The sequence below is a fragment of the Lepisosteus oculatus genome, chromosome 21 (genome assembly GCF_040954835.1).
Source record: "Lepisosteus oculatus isolate fLepOcu1 chromosome 21, fLepOcu1.hap2, whole genome shotgun sequence".
NCBI classification, from domain to species: domain Eukaryota; kingdom Metazoa; phylum Chordata; class Actinopteri; order Semionotiformes; family Lepisosteidae; genus Lepisosteus; species Lepisosteus oculatus.
Window position 1 is genome coordinate 6618256 of NC_090716.1, and position 21610 is coordinate 6639865.

Below are 21610 nucleotides of genomic sequence, written 5' to 3' on the forward strand. Positions count from 1 at the left end.
GAATGTTATTATTGTAAAATGTGCTACTGTTTGATTTATTTCATTCAGCAGGAGTGATTATGTGGATGTATTGTGCGGTCATTATTGCTTCAGGCTTGACCTAATTTCTTTCTGTGGTGCAAATCAAAATGAAGTACTAGAGTGAATGCAGGCTTTATCTGTATTTTCATCACAGGTTATTTAATAAGGTGAGAATACAATAAAACAGCTGTCAGAAAAACTTAATTTCTTCTAGAGATGTTAGAAACCATGCAAAACAAGCAAAACAAACGTCTTTGTCTGGCAAACTGGAACAGCAGAGAAAACTTACGTTTGTGCCGAGTATACGGCCAATATCATTTATCAGAATTATCAGATATCATTTAAATATCTTTTAGGTAAAAGATTACTGTATAACTTGTGCTCTTCTTAATGTACAGCCCAAGAATTCCATGTCCGGTAGAAGTGATCTTTGATGCCATAGTAGTAGGATTGGTCCAACATATGATTCCTGAAGCATGTAAGGCAAAAGCAGACCAGACCATTCAGCAGACAAAAGTGCTTAGCTATGGAAAAACACATGGAAAGAGGACAAAGGTGACCTCAAAAGAGACATGATATGGTCTCTCATGTTGGTGTATTGTTGTCCTGGTTAATTTAGACATTCTCAAAGGTTTACTGGCAACTGTTGAAACAAAAACACCAGCAGAAAACAGAATTCTGCCTGAAGGTAGATACTGAACTACTGTTCAATTTTGTCAGCTTTTGTTGACAGAGTGATCCCGTGTTTCCATGGGCTTATGAGAATATCTAATGTCACAGTTGTTATCTCTGTTGTAACAGTTAATTTCTAATGTTGAGATGGGGCAGTATACTCTAACTAACATGCTGCAAATGTTTCTCTTTCAATTATAAGGAGTTGTTCAGAAAAGCGTGCTTCCTCACAGATATAAAAAAAAAAATGGATCTCCTTGTATACAAGCCCAAAACCTTGTCTCAAAAATTGAGCTGCTTCTCCACACACCAAGACACTGGTTAATTTGAATGACAAACTATTAACTATTCCTACAAATTCATTGTTGAAGCAAGGACTACTGTAAGGGGTTAACTGGTTTTGATTGAAGTAACTTTGCTCTGATTAACGAAAAACAGTTTGAATTTCTAATGCTTTCTTCAGGTTCCTAGGAGGATGGTGTTGAATCTCTCATTACACTGAAAATGCAAACTTAATTGTTTCAATTAGAAAACAGTGCTGTGATTGTTATTTCAATTGGTCCACTTTAAGCGGCCAATTTGTTTTCTTTAAAATATTAATGTTTTTGATGAGGGAGGATAAAATTTAATGTTTGCTGCCATTCACATTGTAAAAGAAAAGCCAGATTGTTAAGAATTACAACTTTTAATATCCTGTAATAGTTCTAAAACTTTCCAAGCAGGTTTGCAATAAAGGAAGACCATTTAATCTGTACAGATGCATTTGAGGGTCAAATATACACCTCGTGAAATGATTGGAAGAGTTTAATTTTATTAGGTACTAAAATTCCAGCAAAGCCTAGATTCCACTTCCATCCGTGCATGTAGCCTATAAATATTAACATAATTCAATTTGATGTAGAATGTGCTGGTTCAACAAAGTGTTTTATTTATTTTTTGTTGTTAATGCATTTCATTAAATTGCACTTGCTTGCATGAGGCAATTCAGGTACACCCGAGGTAAGTTCAGCCCCATGACATTCAACACCACCATCTGTTCAGTTTCCTCTGGTGGTGCTATATATCAAGGCTGTGCTTAAAGCCAAGTCTATGTAGGATACAGATTCAATTACTTTGTCGTCTCGGCTCAGTAGTTGCCTTTACTATCCTTTATTCTGCCTTCAATGTTCTTCCGCATCTAATCATTGGAATCATTTCATTCACTGTCAACTGCAGTCAGGCCTTCTGGGTCCTGTAGTCCTGTCAAAGCTAGGTAAAAGAAATTGTACACTATATTTACCATACAAAGAGAATCCAGTGGGCTGTTTGCATGGAGCACCAGCTTGGATGTTTAAAAAAAGTGATTGATGAATTATGGTTCTGTATATAAAACAGAACTTCAATTAAACCTTAAGTTGACTGCACTCTGATCTGGTGATAAACAAGTCAGTCACCAAAATACAAAAGCCCCTAACCTGCCCCAGCCTCTTGCTGGTGCCAAAAGATGTAACATCCGATAGATCCATGCCTCACCAGAAAGATGTCAATTTCAGGCCACAACAACCCAAAGCTTGTCCTGCTTTAACCGTGTCCTTTAAAGGTTTAGTCAGCACTTAATACCATTTAATTGTATTAAGGGCATCTAAGTTGTCCTGCAATACATGCCTAATACACTTTAAGCTTTATATGTACCACATACAAGATATCAGGTATGCCTAAATAACACAGCTTAGATTAGACATTTCTAAACAATGAATGAATAAAATGTTTTTCTGTGCTATAGAACAAACATACCTTATATACACCTGAAAGGAAGCATTATTAAATCTTGTTGATGCCTCATTCACAGTCATCAGATAAAACGTTACTTTTCACTAAAGTGATAATTTTTTCTCATCACCTAGAGGCATGATGATGCTTTACCAACCTCTGCTTATGTAACAGGCCTCTGTGGATCACAAGTAAAAAAAATACTTTGACAAAGTACTAGATCTGTCTTTGTAAATACTTGAGAAGGAGTCATCTTAAACATTAATTGGTGTATGGAGCTAATTAATTTTTTAATACTGCAGTAAGCTTCAAGTCACAGCTCATTTTTACAAGAAGATATTCTCTTTTGTGTGAAACAAAAGCCAACTTACAGCAGTAAACCACTTAAAAGCAATTCATATACTACTGTATGTATAATGTACCCATTTAAAAATGGACTAAATATTATTTAGTGAAATCCAAATCATGCAAAACAAAAACCTTTGCCTGCAGTAATTCAATCTCATTTTTGGAATAAAAAGCTAAAAATGTATGCTACTAGTTGTAGAAATGTTTATTAGTACTAAAGTAGGAATGACTTCAGAAAATTCTGCGTACATTCACTGTGACTAAAAATGAATCTACTGCACCAAAGAGCACATTAGTATGCAGTGTCTCAAGAGAGCCACTCCAGATTCACAGCAGCCATCAGGGTCTTCTGAAAAATTACCCAAGCCTGAAAATAAATGAAAATTGTTTAGAAATGTAAACATATAGTATTGAAAGACTGAGAAGTAAACCTGCAGTTTGAAGATAAGTACATGTAGCAGTAATGTAGATGGTAATGCTAAACAATTCTGCTGCTTGCTGTGTATTTATTAATTTTGTATAAAATGAAGATCTCATCTTTTTTGAGCTATGAATAAAATAGAAGGATAAAATCAATAGAATACCTGCTATTTCTCAAATGAGGATTCTCATGTCGAATGATAAATCGCAGGCTGCAAACAATGGAACCAGTAAAACACCAATTGGAATGCAAATGGTGTTTCACAGTGACTGCCAGGGAACTATGGTCTCATCACCATCATTAGAGCAGATTTTTATTTTAAATGATTAGTTGGTACCCTTACTATGATGTGAGCCTTAGTTATACACGCAGGCCAAGGATTTTTCAGATGGAGACCTTCAAAGAGGGCACAAGAAGCAGTTTTTAATTTGTGTTTCTTATGCATGGACATTCTCAAAAGCCAGTGCTGATTATATTCCAGGTTACTGTTTTCACATCTACCTAATCCTAGGTATTCTAATTAAACTAAATGTGCCCTAGTTCACCATGGTTAGTTTTCTGAGGACATGAGCAACACCAGCATAAAGCAGTGGAATTGACACTGAGCACTGGCACCTAGGCAGACGTTTTTCTCCTTCTAAGTTAGTTCAATGATGCAGAAAAATGCAAAATATTTTAAATTAAACTGGCAAAGACAAGAGATTAAATAATTCTTAGAATTTGTCTGTTTCGTGCTGATTCAAAAATGTTCAAATGAAAAAAGCACGTTAAAATATTTAGACATGGGGAACAAAGAAAAAAATCTGAAAGTCTGGGAATATTGAATTATACTACAGCATCACACAATTCTACTAAATCTTTTGGACATATTTTATTGAAAAGGTCTTAGTTTATACATGTGAAATATTGTTTTGAAATTGTCATAAAGCATTAATCTATCTTAATGTTTGAAATCATCACAAAGACTTGAAAGCAGAGTTCAATAAAACTGGTGGAAAAAAGAACAGAACTAGAGGAGCTAAGAATCTGGAGCTCAGAATCTGCAAACACAATTGGAACTTCTCCAGTCTCTCTACATCCCCATTGACCTGCAAGTGGTATAAACCATCAGTGAGCAGAGGTTTGAACAGATGGATCAATGTGTGAAATTAATTCAAGCACACATTTTTCTACCTTAATGTATATTTCTGTCCACTTTCTATCTAAATGGCACTCTGGAGATTTCCACGTGACCCAACCAAAAGAGGTACTTATTTAAAGCACAGGTTGTGCCTTGTAGTCTATGCCAGACCTAGCCAGTCAAAACCTGCACTCCAGATATCACAGGCCACCTGTTCCCAGAATTCCCCTGGGATCAGCTGGTTAGGGCACTGCAGGAGACAGGCATGCTTAAGCCAGCCAGGGTAGCCTCAGTTTACTTAAAGACTACAACTATTCCTGGGGCTTTTCGCCAGGAATGTGACAACTTGCAGTGTTGTCAGTGAGAGGCTTAACACACCCCATTTGTTTGCAAACTTATCTGCGCAATGAGAAAAACAGCAAATGAGGTGAGGTGTAAATGGTGAGCTAAATTTGTGTGCCAAATTTTTAAGATACTACGGCTATGACTTAAATGACAGGAACAAGTATGAAATAGATACTCCTATTTCAATAGATATTAATTTGTTGTTTGATTATTGAGGATACCCTAAAATATATAGATTATCTGTGGTATAAGTATGTTTTCCTGCAAATGTACAAGGAATTGAAGATTTGAGTAAATGAAAGCTTTAGTGTGACACGGTGCTAATGTGGAGCTAACGTTCAATGAGGCCACGTTCAATGTGATTGAATAATAAAATTACTTTCAAAAAAATATTGGGGCTCACAGACAGTGTTAAACAATTTTAGCCAATTTAAGAGCAAAGAACACATTATACCAATTACCTCTGTTGGTATTACTGATACGGAAAATGCACTCCATAATGGAACTGTAACAGTTCACAAGGAAAGTTCGCCCTTTTTTAATTAAATGTAATTATTCTGTAAGCTACAAATAAAATGGGCTTGAAGAGTTTGGGCTTTAGTTTTTACTTAAAAGCAAAATGTACTGTAACCTATCATACTTTAATCCTAATGAGTATTCAGAATCTGATTTTTTTTTCAATAAAATGCAGTTATTCAGAATTATAATTTTGTTTTAACCCTATCCTTCTGTTTGTTAGTGTACAGCCTTCAATGTCAGATACAAGAGCTCCACTGAAAAGAAGGCTGCCTGGGTTTGTAACAAGTCGGATAAATAGTTACATATAAATAGCTAATAAAAGGATGTTAATATTTCTTCACACTTTGAAAGCAGGCTTTCAAAGAAAAATATATCAATGGAATTGCGACTGATGTTTTTAAATTGGGTGTAAAATCAGTAAAACTATTAATGAAAATGCTTTCAAGCAAATTCAGTTACTTTTAGTTCATTAAAATGCAAGGGGAGGTTTTGCACTTTGTGCATAAAGTACAAAGGCAGAATTTTTTTTTCAGCCTACACAGAACAGATACATTCACTGGGGGATATGCAGAACCTGAGGATAAAATCCTTTTAGCTTAAAACTAAAAGATCGTGCCCTTTAAGTGTAAGTATAAAGAATCACACCAGTTTAACAATCAGAAGCTGGTCTAGTGTAACTGATTGCATGCCTGACAGAGATATTGTACAAAGCATGGTGGACACATGGATTCTTGTATCCCAGTCTCTTTAATAAAAGCTTCTATTGCTGTGTATGGGCTTTTGAAATACTTTAATACTTATCCTTTCATATGAATTAGCAGTTAATGATGTGGTGCTTAAAAGTATATCAAGCTCATCTTAACCTTGCTATTAATTTATTCATTTTCATTGACTGGACTAATTAGATTTTATGTCTGGGGCTCTGTGTTGAACCCAAGGAATCTATCACTTTCCTACAGGTGCATAAAAGCATGCTGTGTTATTTAATCAAAAGTCATCCTAAAAGTAAGATTCAAAGTAAAATTATGTTGTTGGTCGCAGCAACCTAACTTGACTTCTATGTTTTCTTATGACTGGAGAGTATTTATTTTCTGTTCCCAACACTTTCTATTTATTAGATTACTCCAGACCATGGAATTCCAGCATTGGAATTTCTAAAAGAGTGCAGAAGGTTCTAATAAAATTCACTCAAGCAATGTTAGTCCTGTAATAATATCTGGAGAAAGAGGCATTTGACTTCCTTGCTGTGTAACAGCTCTTACATAAGAGGACCATTTCCCTATGGGGTCATTAAAGCATCCCCAAACAACATTTATTTATCAAATGATTCAAGAGCTACTTTAAAAGGTGCCCTTGTACAACTGCTGTATGTCAGCATCTGAAGCCTGGAAAGTCTTCAAACAGATGATTTTAATTTAAATTGTAATGACGCACTTTACAATGTTTTTATTGCTTTCAGTTGATTCTCTTTTTAATTAACTCAGCCTTTCATTCACTGTAATGTGTTTACTGATTCATTTGCATATTGCAAACTGACAATGTTTTGATATGATAGAGCATTATTTGCTGGTGTGGAAGAAGGCTTCAGTATTTTTTAGTTTTTTTTGACTTGTCAGTGTGTTCTAATTACTGACTGTACTACTTACAGTACATGTTCAAGTAGTTATGTACATTGTTGGACTTGTAGTACATCTCTGAGTGGCTCTATATGTGTATACATTTCAACTTAATAACTGTTACAGAACACTGTAGTAGGCACCATAGCCTTACCTGTATTTTTGAATTATTTAGAATTTAACTAATACCCAAAAGCATATATCAATCTGGAATTCTTCTTTTAACATCTGTAGTTGGGCATACTGGGAATGTTTGTGTGTTTTTTTATCCCTGCATGCATATATATGAAATAAGTCATAAAATCCACCATCAGGTAACAGACTCAAATGTATAAATATTGTTAATTACTTGTCTTCAGATGAGATCATCTGAGACTTCACACTTTCTCGGGTTATTTTACAACTGCAAACACCAGTAGTGAATGGGTATGGTGCAGACATCTTGCATATATTGCATTATTGTTTCAAGAAAGCTGCTGTGCACTGGCAAAGCAAATATTAAATGTCAGTAGCTGTATCATAATATGAGGTTTCTTATTTCCATTTATTTTATGGCATTTAAGAACAATAAATGGAGTTTAATCCAAGGTTGCAAATAGTAAAAATTGCTTAGGCATACATTCATTACATTCATACATTACATTAATATTTTAAATTATTTTATGAAGCATTAACAACTGATGTTCAGATAAAGCATTGAGTACCAGACTTATCAAAGTTTCTACTTCAGTAAAGATAGATATATATACTGTGCTATGTATAGAATTTCTGTGAGTCAGAGAATTTCTGTTTTCCCTTATTTATTTGTTTCCTGTGCTTTGAGACACATTTTTATTCTTTGACCATCCATTTCTGATGTGAAAAGGGCTACTTCTTTCAGTATGAATGATTGCCTCCCAATCCGTGTGCAAAATTTTCCTGCAGACATTATGCAGCTACCAGTTTTAGTGCTTAGTTTTCAAATCATCTTGAGGGAAGATCAGACATATTCACCTGGGTTCACGTCTGCTGCCTTCCCATGCAGCATGTGAATTGTAATAACTAGGGCACTTTCTTCAATGAGGGCTCTTTCAGACAGTTAATCAGCGATGGTGAGAAAAAAAATGTTTTTTGTGAGTAGCAATGGGTCATTTTAATGCTGTCATCGCAGAAATCATTCAAAAAAGTGGCAGGACAGAAAACCAATAACACAGTACTTTAAATTTCTCCATGGTCTTAACTTGTGTTAGTTATTTTAGACTTGAAGGTCCCATTTGCTTAGATTTAGTATTATAATGGAATAAATAATAATAATAATTAATAATTGCCTACACTTATATAGCGCTTTTCTGGACACTCCACTCAAAGCGCTTTACAGGTAATGGGGATCCCCTCCACCACCACCAATGTGCAGCATCCACCTGGATGATGCGACGGCAGCCATAGTGCGCCAGAACGCTCACCACACACCAGCTCTCAGTGGGGAGGAGAGCAGAGTAATGAAGCCAGTTCATAGATGGGGATTATTAGGAGGCCATGATTGGTAAGGGCCAATGGGAAATTTGGCCAGGACACAGGGGTAACATCCCTACTCTTTTTGAGAAACGCCCTGGGATTTTTAATGACCACAGAGAGTCAGGACCTTGGTTTTACATCTCATCCGAAGGACGGTACCTGTTTACAGTATAGTGTCCCCGTCACTATACTGGGGCATTAGAACCCACATGGACCACAGGGTGAGCGCCCCCTGCTGGCCCCACTAACACCTCTTCCAGCAGCAACCTTAGTTTTTCCCAGGAGGTCTCCCATCCAGGTACTGAATAAACAAGCACAATACTAAACACTTGTTTATTCCTGTAAAATAGTAAATACTTGTTTTATTTATGACAAAGCATTATAAGAGTTTTTGAGATGGGTGAAACTTTAGGCAAATTAGTTAAAAATAATGATGCTATAGTCCTTGCAATAGTTTTTTTTTTAACTGTGGACCTGCAGGAGTATTGGCATAAATCAAGTTTAGATATAGAGTTAGAATTGTTATAGAGGCTTACAAGGGAAAACCCCCACAGGCTTTAATTTTCTATGTAGACAAGAAATTTAGATGCTGTTGCTTTTAGAGAGATGATGTGAATAAAAAATGAAGGATGCATGTTACAGAATATAAATAAAACAGTTGACTGAGAATTTCATTTTCTCCCTGATTGGTTTTGAATTGAAATGCTTCACCAGGACAAAGGTATTTAGTGAAAACCATGAGTAAAAAAAGATGGATTACACAGATGGGAAGGCTGAATAGAGAATGAGAGTCGCTGAATGGAAGAGGTAGCTGTTTGTACATGCTCTTCTTTATGTTTTCTGTTCAATGCTTTTATAATATACATTTAGTATCTGCACTCTTCAGTATTAAAAGTAAATAAAGCAGCCATATGGATAGCTGTTTATAGAGGCATTTCTTTTTATTTTCTTGACACCATTTCTTCTGATCTCACTACTACAGTTATGGTCAAGGGTAAAGGATTTTATTGCATTTTTTTTCCTTATTACTTTTTGAGGGCATTATGGAAAGTAATGGCGTAAAAATGTAATTTTATTGCTATTAGGTCTCATTCAGACTGGGGCTGATTTTCCTTTATAACTTTGTTTACAACTTTATTTGCCTAAATAAGGGATTTGTATAATCACAGCAGTTATGATCAATACATTTTTCACTCCACTGTAAATTGCTTGCACTTACATTTTGATGCTCCTATAACCTCTTAATACTGTGAGGGTGTTATTGATTTAGCATTACCTTTAATCTATAACTAGAGCATCTAATGATCCTAACATCCATCTTTTAAGAAACCAAATGACTGATGTTTTTTAAAGAAACAAATTAGAAGGGGTTCTCAATTCTTTTTATATTCACAAGTGATTCATATAGTCTGTACTTTGTAGCTCGCTCCAGCTGCTCAAGGTTGTGTTTCTGACAAGCTGTAGAATATAACCACAAGTGAGCTTTCAATGTTGGTGTTCACAGCAAGCTGAAGTAAATAGCCTAGCTATGGAAAAAGATACCATATGAGATATTTAGGCTGTTTAATATTACGAGTCCCAGTGCAATCCATCTCTATAAGCACAAAACCTCACAGGAGGTCTATGGCTTAACTCCTGTTCCAGTGTAACATAGCCGTCAGAATATTTCTTATCGTTTGGCACTTTAATACAGAGAACACCTGGAAAGCAGCTTTCCCAGCATATTTTTTGTGACTGTAGTGTGTAAAGAACAGTTGTCACTGAACGGAAGCTCTAGTATTGCTCTGCAGTTTTGCTGCAGTGAACACTGAAAGGGTCTGTGAATCTGAAAATGCTGGTAAAATCAATTCCCCTGTGGAACCTCCTTGCACACAGAAGGATTCCACCAGAATTTGCTGTACTCTCAATGAACATATGTATTGGTTTTTAAAGTTGTCAAGATGAGCTGTCTGATAATTGAATCCCAATGCAAAATGTTAGGTCTGAAAGACAATAACTGAAATAAAAAGCAAGATGAATATTTACAAGGGTGTTAATGAGTATGCAGAAAATACGTTCAGGGCTCCCAGCCCTTTTATTTATTTTTGTGCTTAGAAAAATGTGTACCAGCGCCAGAAACCTTTTTTGGCATTATCTTTGGAGATCCTAACATGAACTTTGGAGTTTTGAACAACACAACCTTATGGACAGATGATGGGAGTTAATAGAAGGCTTCTCTCAGTACCGTGACTCAATAAAGTCAAAAGAAGTGAGGGGTTCCAATTACGCTGTCAATATATCCATCTTTTCAATTTTTTTCTACTGTTATTGTGGGAAATGTCAGACTGAGCTCTTTCTTTTTCTTCTATTAAACTTACAGTACATCATATTTACTCTGGGGACCGACCACATACCCAATAAAAGGGAGACTGGGTTACAATAACAAAAGAATGCAGAGACAGCCAGATGTACATTTAATAGCAGACAATTAAAAAGCTCCTGGGCACTGACTAGAAGTGTTGGACTTGGACTAGAAGTTTTTTTCTGAATAGGAAAAAAACAGAGCAACAGAAAAGGTAGGGTGTAATTGATCATACCTTACAGTTATTACTGGCTCACTGTGAGAACAAAGCCCAAAGCTGCTTAAGTTTCATTTTTCATTTTTTGACCTTGTCGTTAGGTTAAACCTCATTAATTATGACAAATCTTTAAAAGGCAGCCTCTTTCCATTGAGTTAAGCAGGTTATGGTATTTTTATTTCTGCCATTGTTAGTTTTTGGCCATGTCTTCCAAATTGTTTCCCAGCATTGCATATAGTAACCGATGAAATAAAAGCTTGACTACTACCATTAGAGATTGCGGGAAAATGCAAAATTCTATCTGCTGTGTGACTCTTGTACATATAGTATGACATAGTAAGTATGGTAACTGGATATATTTCTTTCCATCTCACTGCATTTCTAAAACACTGCGGATTTCTTTAAAAATTTGAGTAAGAACTAAAATGCATCATACAGTAGCAGTGGAAAAATCTACAAAATCTTTGCCTGATCAAGAATCACTCTTAACAATGTGGTTCCTCATAGGGTCCAAAAAAGGTTCAGACCCTAGTATGGGAAATTGTAAGAGTTGATCAAGCCCACCCTTGTTTTTCGGCGGTAGAAGGAATGTCATGCGAACAAAAGGAAAACATACAAGCTCCACCCAGAGAGGTACCTAAGTCTAAAAATAAACTCAGGACCTTGCAGCTGTGAGGCATCAGTGTTAAGTACTATGCTACTGAATAAGGTAGGAAACTTGGGTTACATTTTTTCATCATTCATTATCTTTAACTGCTTGTTTAATTTATTAATTTACTGGAACATTCTATTAGTATACCTACACATTTTTCATTGTTTTAATTGCTTTGCTGAATTGATCACTTTAAAATGAAGCTACAGTTCATTGCAAAAAAATAAAAGGCTAATTCTCAGCTCTTACAATGTCATTAAACAAGAGGGTTGGGATCCCTTTTAATAAGGAGACCTGCAAGAATATATGCTTGATCTTTCCACAGTGTTCACACTTTAAACTCTGGTCTTTGAAGAGATCTAACTCTTCTTCCTTTTCCCTCTCCTTCTACCCTGATATAAATAGGATCATAATAGCCATATCTAAACCTGGGAGTGTGTAGTTTTCAGCCCTCTTGTCGACAATCTGTACGCCTCCCACACAACATTGAGATCAGGAAAGCCTTACCTTCAGGATTTATATCCTTGTTTGTGAATTCCATAATGATAGAGACTATGCTTGTTAAGTCCATGCAAGAACTCCTTCATGTTCTGCTGATGACAACACATGTGATAAATTGACCTCCCTGGACCCTTCACACAGCTTTTCAAGCTGATGTCTGATGTCAGATTGAGTGCATCTTAGTTGTCTTTCACTGGAAATCACCACAGTAAACAGACAGATAGAGAACACATTTGACTTTTACATCAGGGGATTTTCCAGCTCACCCTTGAACAGGGGTTTCGAGCAGTATTGTATCTGAGGAACTAATTCAACTCAGTGTGATCCCCAAAAGACTGGAGATCTTATTGTCAAAGTCTATAATACTATCCTTATGACTGGACTGAAAGTAAATGATCTAAGATGCTTAAAATCTCCACTGTTCATTTGACTTTGTTTCTATGGAGTTGGAAATCTGAAATGTAATAATGTACTTACTATATCTTCTTTAACTCAATTATTAAATTTGTTTTTGGTGACTATGATTAAGTGGAACAGAATAATGCATGTAGTCAATAATTCCTTACATTAATGCCTACAGTACATGAAGTCAATATGTCTAAACAGCATATTTGAACTATTTGTAGAGCACCATTGGTGGAAAAAACAAAGATGATAACATTGCTTAGTTTTAGCATTTTACTTGAAAGGACATAGTTTTGCCCTTAACATAGATTACATGTATTGCTTGATCTTTCTTTTAGAACCTTAGGGTAGGTAAGCTGTCGGGCTGTAATTTTATTTTTCTAAAAAATACACAAATGTAGGTGGTAAAGTTGTCAAACATGAAGATATTCTAAGTTGCACTTTACTGGCTTGTCAAATTCACATCACTAATTATTTAAATGTTTTTTTCAAGTTAGAAATTCAGGCCATCTACCACTGACACATGATGTAATTCACAGAGTGGTACATAGTTCATGAATACACAATTATTCTGCTCTTCTGTTAGCTGACAGCATCTTCTATTTTTTTATCTCTCAGTTCGCAGTGAAAATATGCCTCACTTCTAATGTATGGTGATTTTGTGGCTTGCTCTTATAAGAAGGAGAATGTTTATAAATCTGCAATTGGTTTAAAAAAATCTTCATCCATAAACCTTACAGTCTTATTCGATCTTTAGCTGCTATAAGGTATAGAGATGCAGTTGAACAAGAAACCTATGTAAAACAGCAATTTAAACATGATCTACTCTTATAATATATGTTTAATGGATAATACATATATGTGTTAAAAAGGCAGAGTGCCTTACATATTTGAGATGATGGTCTTTTTTCATTTTATTTAAGGATATCCATTTTTGATTTTGTATTTACAATTTACAACAAATACCTTTCAGTTGGTCAGGGAGAACTCACTTTAGACCCAAACACAGTGCTTAGTGATTGGAGAGTATCTTCTTTCGAGCCATGTCTTCACCGACATTATTTGCCAACAGTCCTCGGTCATTTCAGGCTTAATGAAGACTGCTTGACATAATGTATTTTCGTCTGTCATTTCAATGATTGTAAGAGTTCAATTTTAGATGAGAGCTGCTGTCTCCACTGTAATGTTTATGAAAACTAAATTCAAAGACAGCATTGTTGTCCACTATAGGGAGTGCAGATTTTATTTAATTGGCATCCAGTGTAAGCCAAAGTGTGTTTGATTAACAACTGTAGTTAAGCAAGGAGATATTCAATCCAAATAATATCTGCTCCACAGAGGGATTTGCACCAGACTGATATCACAATTTTCTAATCCGCCTTTTTATCTGACTACAGCAGTTTTGCAATGAAGTGTAGCTTGTTTCATGTGATGCTGAATATATTGTTGAGTTTTTGTAACTCACCAAATGATGGCTTACACCGTAGCTCTAATTTACATTGTGATGACATTCCAGTGCTGTGCTTTCTTTCAGTTTTGTACTGCGATTGACAGGTGTAGTAACCTGTCTCCCAAACATAAAGAGTTTAATGTTAGTATTACTAGTGTTGATTAAACTCTCATCTTATTTATTCAGTCATTAAATTCGATTGCTAACCCAGTCGGGTAAATTCTTCCTCATACTATATTTACTCCAAAACAGAATCTCTTGTGGAATCTAGAATGGGAGAGGGATTTATCTGCAGAGGTTTTCTTGTTTATACAGTTGTTAATAAGCAAGCCAAATTAAACAACAAACATTTCCTTACTGGGTGATAAAACCAAGGTGTATTTTTTTTTTCAAAAGCCCCGGATTTGCTTGGAAATGCTTAATGCATTTTGAACAAAAGCAATAAAATGTAAATATGAACATTGGATATGTACAGTATGTAGTCTGCAGCAACAGCGGTGAGATTTTAGACCAGATTTCATCCTGCAGTTCCTCCCATATTGAGCAGGGAATTAAATCGTTTGAAATTCAAACAGCTGACATAAACAAATTAACCCTGTCTGTATTTTATTCTAAACATGTCTGAAAGTTATTGTGAAACCTTTTGTTCTTAAGCAAAGAAGTTACAGGAAACCTCACACATTATTATTGTTATACTGTATGTTTATTAAGCTTCATTAAGTGTTTATTGTAGGTTAGCATTGCTGCCGTGCAGTGATGGGGTTCTGGGTTCATTTCCGGACATGGGGTGTATCCTGCCTTGCACCGGGTGCTTGCTTGCTCCCCTGCAACCTTGCATTAGAAAATGGATGGATGGAAGTGGTTATTGTAAAATGTTTTTGAAAAAGGAGGAATTGTCACTGCCTGATGTTTCCTGAGCCGATTGAATTGGATGTTCGAGAAGGGAGCTGCATCAGCATGCGTAGGCTGCAAAGGAACAGACAAAGGCTCTTTCCATGCTGAAAGGTAAAGAAAAGAGTCACAGTGTTTTTGTTTTGGGAGGGAAAGTGGCACGGAGTACGTAATGAGGCGCAGTGTGGAAATGGGCAAAAAACATATGGGAATGATTGTCCAAACTCAGGTAAAACTGGAAGTGAATGTGGAAAGCTGAAGTCTGCAAATGATTACAAAGGATTTGGAAGGAGATCAGTCTGTCATTGAGAGAAGAGGGAAGGCATGATCCGTGTTTAAGGACAATTTTGATTTTGGATTTCTTTCTGCAATAGAAGTTCTGAAAGTCCTCTTTGAGGACACAGATGGAGAGATAAGAAAGACTGTGGCCTTTAGAGGTAAAAGTTTGGTTCAGTTTGGAGAGATCTTTGATCCTCACAGCTGTGACATGCTCCCTAAAAAGGTCTGCATGTCTTCTACCTGTCTCACTCCTGTAAACAGTTAGGCATTTTCAGCATGAGATGTAGTAAATGAGGTTTCTGCAAATTCATGATGCCATCTGGCTGACATGGAATTGTCTAGAGGGCTGTGTATGTGTGTTGTTTTGGATTTATATTTGCAGGTGATGCAGCGGATTCAGTTTCAGTGGAAAGTGCTTAGATGGTTGTTGTGGGTAGTTAAGGAGGCTGTGAAAAACAGGTTGCACAGATTTGGCGGCAGGTGATATGAAATGATGGGGCAGTCAGGAAGGGTCATCTTTTAAGAAAGAGAAGTTATCATTTATGGTCCTGGAAATAGAGGGGGTTGTTAGGATATCACACTGCAGGAGGCAGCAGGAGTTAGGACCCTGTGCGTGGCTACTCTGGTGGAGTCTGATCGGAAGGAAGATGGAGTTCCAAAGCAGTACCAAACGAGAGACAAAGTCGTGGTCTTAAACGAGACAGAGGAGTCAAAAGCCAGCAGGGTTCCGAATATATGAAGTACCAAAACAAGAGCTGAAGTCGTGGTCAAGAGGATAGCGCAGAGTCGGTAGCCAAAAGGTATTACTGACGAAAGCAGAGAGTAGTAATAAGTTGCTGGGCTTAGGGAGAAGACCTCAAAAGTGAGTGAGGTAGGAGAGGAGAATGAGGGTTAAAATAGGGTGTGGTGTTTATTGGTGTGTGGGAGTTTCGAGAGACTAGAGCTTGTGGGAAATGCGGGAGCGCTTGCAGGCTTGTGTGCGGTTCGTGACATAGGATGGTAGGAAAGCACCAGAGGAATGCAGTTGCGAGTCCAGGAGTTCCTATTTGAGTTGATGATACAAGGGCTCTTTTTGCCTCAAGTAAGGTTCCCTGTCAATAATATGTGTTGGGTATCTTCTGTAAATAAAATAATGAGTGCATTTGGGGTACTTGGGATATGGAAGTCCATGTCATTACCGAATTGTCATAAATGTCTGAGGAATTGTAAAAAGGGAGAGAGTTTTTGGTATATGTGTGGTGGAAGTAGTTGTAAAGAGATAACTGTGTGTCAGTGCCAGTGGGTTTTTTAATAGGTATTAAAAGTCATGAATGGATAATGGAGAGGTTTTAGTCCAGAAACTGATGAGTAGGGAAAGACTGTAAACCTAAGGGATTGGCCAAGACTTTTTGTATAACTGGGTCCCATCCTGGTGCCCATGGCAACTCCACGTTAAAATAAGTTGTTGAAAGAGAAGGCATTCAATGTGAGGACCAATCCACGAGACATACAAGAGTATGGGTAGGTGGATCCAGCACTGTGCCTTTGTTCAGTATGTGCTTGAGGGCTATAAGGGCATCATTGTGGGGAATGGATGGTGTACAAGAATGGGTCTCAAGGAAGGCTAAGATGTGAGTGGAGGGGCAGATGAATGCTGAGACGGCTGGACATCCTGGGGTGTTGGGTTTGTGGATGTTGGAAGGAGGTAAAACTGAGATGCCTGAGGATGTTCAATGATGAGATGGTTTGCCTCCTGGGGTAGTTCCGTATTACTGATGGAAAAAAGAGATGGCACATACCACTTCCTTTTTTGTAGGTAATGGTAGGCTCCTGTGGAAGAGGACATTAGGAGGAAGTGTTAGTAAGTTTGGAAGCTTCATTGATATATAGGTCCTTTTACCACATCACAACAGCACCCCCTTTGTCCACTGGTTTGATGGCAATATCATCCCTGTTGCAGAGGAATGGGGGCATGTGAACTCTTTAGATGAGGTTAGACATGTGTTTCCTAGGTGTGAAAAGGGTCTTGTGAGGGGGGAGTCAAACAGCTTTGTTTAGGATTAATTTTGTTGATAGCATCAGTAGCCAGTTTGTTGTCTGCAGTGAGTGAAGCGGTGTCATTAGCAAAATGTGCTCTTATTAACGTATCTTGTTTAACGCTTGTGGAATAATTTCAGTTCAAAACTGTTTACATGAAAACGAATTTCAAAACAGAACCACTTTTGTTTCTGGAGCAATACATTGTGTCCTTGGAAAATCAGTGAGAATGTGGATGGATGGAAAAACAAAGTTATGTGAATGTAGCATATAAAATTGTAAAGCTTTTGTTGACACTTGCTGTATTTGTCCTGAATTTACAGCCATAGTTCCTTCATTCATTTCTTTATTCAGTTCCATCATTCATTTTCTATTTGTGCAATTTTTGTAATGTGCTGGATTTCTAAATGTGTTTATATGATGGACATCCATGGGTCACTTATATAAGCAAATATCCAAATTGTAGCAAAAAGTAGAAGAAATTACTGGATGAGACCGATTTAATTTGTATCCCATGTCCTTTAATGAAGGACATGGTCATAATATTATCTATATTTGTGAACATACAGTGTAAGTTCTTTAAAGGTGAAAGAGAGGAATGGAGCTTGTTTTTTTATATAACCTAAATTAACTTTGTGATAAACACAAAGGACTATAGTGATTTAGAGACTGGATTTCTAGGTGAATAGTTACTACAGTTCTTTGTCACTAACTTTGAGGCATGGTTTAATAACTGTCAAGAAAGGTCAAACCAGTTTGTTTTAATTCTCATGAGCCTAGCACTGCAACTTTTACCAAGATCCTTAGTGCTTTTAGAACACTCAGTATACATCTTCAATAAAAAATACCTAGCATTAAAAGAAATGTATGACCACAGTATATTTATGCATGTACTGGAATCAATTCCAAAGCATTGTGAGATTTAACTGTTCACATCATGCTCTGTTTGTAGACATACTCTAATATCAAAAGAAACTAATCATTTATGCATGTTTAGAAGAAAAAATTATACAAATTGTGTATTTTGATTAGATGTTTTTAATAACATTTTGATTAATTGATTATTCATGTCTGGCCATGATGCACTAGAGTGTGACTATTGCATATACACTAATCAGATCATTAGTGGGATGATTTGAAAAAGGTGATGTCAAGCCTGGTTGAAATCCAGAAAGAAAAAGGTGAAAAGAAACAAATATGCTCCACTTGGCAAGAGAACAACACTCTTGTGTTATTGGTATGTTACAAGCTTGACTAAGCTGTCTCACAGTCAGTCGCTTGCTATCTTGACTGTTCACGGTCGACAACTTCTAACTTGGTAAAATGTTACAAGTTCATCAGTGATAGGCTATGGTCTGTGAGACCACCAGTCATGACACCTGGGAGATCTAAGATTGTTTTGCAGGAGTGTTAGGACAATACAGAACTCTGATATAACATTCTGACAACTTGGTACAAAGCATGCATTACTTTATTATTAATGGTGTCCACACTAGCTACAAGCCTTTGACTGTAAATCCCCAGTTAATCAATCCTGTTAATGAGAAATTCAAATGATGTCAACTTATGTCACCTGCTGCAAGATAAGATAAGATCACTTTATTAGCCATCTACAATTTCTTGCATTAGGAATTTGTCTTTTTGCATACCCTAGCTTGCTCTCCATAAGACACACAGGGAGAGGAGCTTGGGACAGAGCGCAAGGTCAGCCATTGTACAGCGCCCTTGGATCAGCTGGGTTTAAAGGTCTTGCTCAGGAGCCCAACGGAGTAGGATTCCTCTGCCGGCCGCAGGATTTGAACTGGCAACCTTCCAGCCACAAGCGCAGGTCCTTAGCCACAGAACAACCACTCTGCCCCTCCGTAAAGATTTATTTCCCTGACGGGAACTTACTGTATTGAATTGTTTTAGTTTTCTATCAGTTCTTTTACTTTTTTCTGTATCTCTGTGTTTATCTAATCTGTGTGTTGAGGCAAGGGGAAAGGTTACAGAATCACAGGGCATGTACATTTCCAATTGGCAGCTAAGGAGGAGAGAAATGAGAGTGGCCCCAGAAACATCAAACCCCAGAATCCTTAGCATCCAAAAGAGGAAATGAGCCACTGTTGAATGGAGATACCTGTGTAATAGCCATTAGCACATGTATTAAAGGACAGCTAGTAAACCAGGGTTATGGGAGGCATTGGAGAAAGATTGAAATAAGGAATAAAAACAACTCTTAGAGTAGTTTTTGATCATCTAAAGTACCTTTGTCGACACAAGAAGCTAAACTGGACTTTGACCAAACCTGGAAAGGCCTGTATTTTGGTAATTCCTTCATGTTTGTTTTGCTTTGGTTCATGAATACTAGAAAAGATTTATATATCTAATGAAAAATATTTTCTTTTTGCCTTTTGCTTTGTCTTCCTGACTTTTGTGTTTGATTAGTAAAATATATTTATTCTTATAGTGATCCTCATATCTCAACATCCCAGGAAGCTTTTCTAAAGTAAAAAATGCAAACCTAATTACAATAGAAGAAGAAAATAAATCAAGGTCTGGAGAAGAAGTACTGTATACTGTATTTCCCCCACAGACTTTAGTCTTTGTGTTGTGTGCTCATAGCTTTTAAAAGATGCCTCAACCTTCCCTATCCCCAGTTTCCTGGTATACACAAATTACACATACTCTAATGTGGGGCCAGATTATATCAACGCTACAACTTGTTCACCAGTCACAGATTATAAATCAAGTAATTTATTATTGTTTTCATTCAGCAGAAACGACAAGCTTATGGCAAACAGAAAGCTGCTATCAAGTGACACAAGTGGAATTGAAAATTTGTGCTGGGTCAAAGTTTGATTTGACCTGGGACTCAGTTCTTGAATTATTCATGAAAGAGGCATGAATGTAAACCACATCAACCCCTGAACTCTAACCCTATCCCTAGCCTTTGAAATTCTCATCTAAAATTCCCAATTTGCCCGCAAGAAGAAGAAACAAATTAACCTGTCTGTTTAAATACTGTATGAAACATGACCGTACATAAAACATTTAGAAACCAGGGAAAAGGGCTGGCAGTAACCCCAGAACAAGCAACTCCTCTTCTTATTGAAAAGCTCAGTCACTTTTTTAAAAATCGCACTTAGCGTGCTTTTTAAAATATCTGTGTTTCACTTCTAATTGCCATTGATTTCTGTGCTTCTTTCTGTACTTTTTCTTGCTCTAATTATTTTTTGATTACGCTGTTAAGCTCTCTGTCTCATGACAGTAGATCATTGCCATTCTACGGACACCATTGAGAATGTGAATCCAGCCTGTTTACTAATGTACAAGGCAACCCAAGATGCTAATTATTTCTATGAAATTACTGGAGGTCTATCTAAAGCTGTAATTAATGCCGTTTTGCAAAGTGTCATGTTTATCCATATAAGCCTCATTAAAACTTTAAGTTGAGAGAGCGGAAACAAAAAAAGCTATTAAATCAGAGTAAGGAGACATTTTGAAAGGTAATAAGTGACTTGTAATCTCTTTAACTGTTTCCTACTCAATTACATGAGTATGACATGGGTGAGTTTGGCTGTTAATTCTACTCATTCATACACAAAAATATATTCTAAATTGGGACAGTGTAGTATTGGATGTTTATGAAAAGAAAATTTTAGCTGATTTCTCAGTTCTAGACTTGCTGTCCTTATAGAATAGTGCAGAAAATAACCCTTGCTGCAATGTTTTTGTGAGCAGTAACTGATCTTATCATACTTTATCTGTGCCATTAACATACACTTAAAAATCAGAATGTTTTATTTTATTTACATAGAGCCCTCAGTAATCTAGACGAAAGCAGTTCAAAAACTAGGTCAGTTGAAGTTTTATTTTAAAATGACAGCTGTGTTAATCAGTGGAAATCTTAAAAGCCATCTTTCTTTTTGAAGTAAATGACACAAGCCTCATAATTTGTATTTCTGACATGTTTCCCCTTAAGTGATCACTGAGAGGAATTGTAAAAATATTATAAATAGTAAACACTGGATCCCTCAGCCTCGGAATTAAATTGGGTTGCTTGGACCTGATTGTCTGTTACATCGGTTTCATTAACATATCCTACGAAAACTGAACTCTGAATTTTTTTATTTTTAAATAATAGAAAGCCAGCATGTGTTTTGCAATGTTAGGTGCTGTATCTAACTAAAATGACTTTAACAGGTCTCAATATATCAGGAGGTTCTGGAAAAAATAATCTTTGGCTTCTCAATTATTAATAAATACATACTGTAGCAGCAACAAGATGCTGAGGTCTGGTAATATACATCAAATTCTTAAAGCAGATGGTTTTATTTCAAAAGCAGAGTGTTTTACAGTGACTATTCCAGTAAACTATAAGCTGTATATTTAATTAGATCCCTTGCTGCTTGCCAAAAGTCAGTCATGGGAAGCAGTACAACTTAAGAAGTAATTAAACAGATTTATAGAAAAAGGTCTCTCTTTCCCTCCCTCTCCCACTCCCCCCACTTCAATAAATAAATAACTAATCTGGAACTAATTATTCAGCTGTGATTCTGTTTTATTTTATC